The following is a 4,393-nucleotide window of genomic DNA, read 5'->3' as shown; positions in this document are numbered from 1 at the left end:
CAAAAAATTAAACATTCTAATTTAATTTTTGAATAACTAGTGACCACATAATAGTTAATGATAAACCCTTTTTAAATCTACCTCGGTGTCAAATACACCTTAAACGCGTAATGCGCCAAAATTTCTATCCCTCGGTGTTAGAAACACCTTAAGTGCACTATGGCACCAACGTATATTTTATTCCTCGTGTACATAGACACTTACATAGCTCATTTCTCATGCTTATAGCATCAATAAAAATTAGATGAACCATAATAAAATTCCTTTTTGATATTCCAAACCAAATTAAACATTTAGTTTAATTAAACATGCTTTCTATCGTTCCAATAATAAAAGTGTGGTTCATATATAACATGCCAAAATAATTATTTCCATTCAATAATCTATCACAAATAATTCATGCTTCATACTTCAATCACTAACATCAACCAAATAATAATTCTAACCCAAAACTATCATAATTCTATTTAGAATCAATTATTCAAAGCCTTACATGATCCTACATCACCAAATAAATACCAAGTATGAGAATGTACCTTGAAAACGATCTTAAAATCGCCACGACTAATAGAAATCGCTCATTTCAAAGTCTCCTAAAATCAAAAATAATAATATGACATTACAATCTACTCCAAATTTTCCAGCAATATATACTCGTATTAAACCACTCATAATTTAATTAAAAGAAGATGAAAATTAATTTAAAACCTCGTACTTTAATCCTAATTGGGTCGTCAAAATTTCTTCAAGAAACTAAATTTTTAGCTTACTAACAAAAACTCCAGCAATATTAATTCATGAAAACTTGCTGTAATTATAATTTAAAACCCTCAAATTAAAGGTTTAAACCACCTTAAATCATATTCCTTCAATAATCAATTATTTATAAATCGGGATTTTCATCATATACCCCTGAATTTTTTGTTTATTCACCATATACCCATGAAGTTTATAAAATTCATCATATACCCTCAGGTTTTCGCAAAAATACATCATATACCCTTGTTGACTACTGATTGTTATTTTTGTCAATTATTAGGGTTACTTATGACCAAAAACTACCCTTAATACATTCCTCCACCTCCGAAATCACCCACATTTCTTTTTCTCACCTTCAAAACCACACCAAATTTCTTTTTTTCATTCTCAAAATTCATTATAAGGATATGATTATTGAGATTTGGAGTGGTTTCAGGGATTGGACAAAGAAGAGGAGTGGTTTCAGGGATGAAAGGAGAGAGATAAGGTGATGTAGATGCTTAATTAAACAAATTCCACTCATTTTGTTGTCATCAGGGGTATATGGTGAATTTTTGTAACAACTCAGGGGTATATGGTGAATTTGACAATTTTCATGGGTATACGGTGAATAAATAAAAAACTCAGGGCTATATAGTGAAAAAACCGATTTATAAATCCAGAGTTTCAAAATTAGGGCTTTTAATTGAATTTAAATTCTGAAAATTAATTCACATCATAATTAAAATCAATCATTGTTTAGGGTAAAAATACCCTAGACATGTGGACCAATCAGAGAGGTCCACGTGTCAATTCTGGACAAGTTACCATAGACCTCTCACCAACTGACATGTGGCAGCCTCAGATACGTCAGCAGAATTGCAGCCTTTAAGGCCCAATTTCCGAGAAAAGCCGCAATTGCGGCGCAGCCCACCAAACCTAGGTTAGAGTGACCTAGGGAGGGGCACTTTTCCAAAATGATCCTATAAATAGGGAGATATTTCCCCCATTTTGAGACATACTCAATCATTTATTAAACCCATTTTCTCTCTCATCAGAGAACACCTGATCTCGGAATCCGAGAAGATCCCACCTAAATTTACGCACCTTTTTCTCTTAATCAAGTTCTAACTTGATTTTCGGAGGCAGAGCTCCAACCACTAGGAGTCTCCGTTGTTTTTGCAGGTACAACTCGAGCCGAACCATTCTTCGAGCCGTAACTTTCCCGAGGGACAAAAACACCCAAAACAATCATCATAAGACCATCACAAAACTCATAATTTATAATTAGATATAGGATTAAACGAAAGAAAAATAAAAAGAATGATTTTTTTTTAAAGGGAGGCTGGATTGCAGCAGCCATTACGGCACGGCTGGGCTGCTGTTGCGCCCTGCCGGTGTCGCCGTGGCTGTTGGCGGTTGCGCCGATGGCTATGGTGGCGGCAAGTGGTGTGTCGTGGTGGTGGCAAGTGGTGTGCCGTGGTGGTGGCCGACCATGCAAAAAGGGGAAGGGGAATATCAAGAAAAAGAAAAAAAATAATAAGAAGAAGGGAGAGAAAGTTTACCTTGGGTATTCTCCACTTTAGGCAAAGTTTAATTTGCGCAAGTGTTGAATATTTATACCCCTTTCTTTAGAAACCCTTCTTACCTAATTTTTTTTTTTTTTTTTATATTTCCTAATCCCTTTCCTAATAAAACATTATTAAATTAAATTCCAACTTAATAAAATAATTAATCAAATAAAACTTTCCTTTTATAAAATATTTCCAAACTTATTTAAAATAAATAATTAAAATGCCATAAATAATTCATTTCAAATTATTAAATACCTCTCAAAATACTTGTTTAAAATAAAATATGTATAAAAATAGCGAGGTATTACAATACAATTATGTGCATTACAAGTTTGAAGATAATTTTGAAACACAAAAAATAAAAACTGAAAAGAACATTTTGAAACGAAGGGAGTATATTACAAGATTAATAAATTGTTGTGCTTTATAATAATAAATAATCTAATATTAATCTTAAGGAATGACATTAAAGTAACGCTAACGAAGATGTTAAAAAAAATAAATTAAAACGTAGATTAGTTATAAATCTTCTTATCAATTTAATTAAACACAAAAAGTCAAATAAAACCACATCATCATCGGACGAGAGATATAATTATATCCCTAAAATATTTTATTATAACGAACCATCGGTCCAATAGTTTATTGTAACCCTTTGACATGTTATTTTTATATTGTGTTGCGATATTTTAAAGTAATATCCATTTTTAATAACAAAATGGTGTTTATCGGTATCGGGAGTAAAAAATAAAGGTAGAATAAAAAACTATGGTAAGGCTAAAATTGTCCAACTATTTAACATTTTTGAAAATATATCGATATGGACATATTTAGAAAAAGCATTAAAAAAGAATTTCATTGGTATTTTTATAATAATTTTTAATTTGTAATTTAAGAAACATTATCAAATGATATATTATTCAACTCTTTAAAAAACCCTCTCTCCATTAATGATTCTGACTAGGACATTATAATTTCTAGTGACAAATGTTGTTTATTAGTATCATAATATAATTATTTAGTAACACAATAGTGGGATTAGTTAGTATGCATTAAATGCATATTTGGCACCTAACTTATATATCCCGTTGTATCTTGCTTTGTGGTGCAAAAACCTAAATAGTTTTCCCCCCTAATTTCTTGTCTCTTTTTTTTTTTGGCTTGCAATGATGTAGTGATTTCTGATTGGAAATTTATACATACCCCACATAAACCAAGTTTAGGTGTAGTATCTCTTGATCATTCCCCTTTACGGCTCCATTATTTGCATCAACATGCAGATTCTACTACTCCTCAAAATTAGCCAACACCACACTCTCCGTCCCACATCTAAGGGCCCACTGTCACTCCTTTGGCCCAGCAACTCCCTCTAGCCTATTCTCCTCCTACTCAACCTCAATATTCCTCACATCAAACCTTGGGCATGTATCATCCTCCTCACTTGCGGACCAGCCCACCAACCTCTTCTTTTCCCTCTCCTAGTCCTGCTCCTACTCCTCACATACCACAAGTTCACCGAAGGACAACTAGAAGCCAACATGGTATTTTTAAACCAAACTTACGGTATAAAAACCAAGCTTTAAGAACTACTACTACATCCATTTATCCCATTCCTCATAAACCCATTCATGCTCTCAATAACCCAAATTGGAAAGAGGCTATGTAAGATGAATTTAATGCTCTTATTGAAAATAAGACTTGGGATCTAGTACCTCATCCTTCTAACACTAATGTCATGCAGTCATTGTGGATTTTTTAAAATAAAAAGAATTTATGACGGTTCTTTTGAGAGGCATAAAGCCCGTCATGTAGGTGTTGGGAAAACACAGCGAGAAGGTATTAATTGTGATGAGACGTTTAGTACGGCTGTGAAACCGGCTACTATTCGGGTGTTCTCTCTATGGCTGTGTCTCACTTTTGGCCTATTTAGTAGCTAGATGTCAAGAATGCCTTTTTGCATGGAAATTTAAATGAAACAGTGTATATGTATCAACCAATGGGGTTTTGGGATTCGGCTCACCTTGATCATGTTTTCCTTTTGCGTAAATCTCTCTATGGTTTGAAACAGGCACCTAGAGCTT

This window comes from Chenopodium album, chromosome 5 (genome assembly GCF_948465745.1).
Source record: "Chenopodium album chromosome 5, dcCheAlbu1.1, whole genome shotgun sequence".
NCBI classification, from domain to species: Eukaryota; Viridiplantae; Streptophyta; class Magnoliopsida; order Caryophyllales; family Amaranthaceae; genus Chenopodium; species Chenopodium album.
This window is presented reverse-complemented; position numbering follows the sequence as displayed.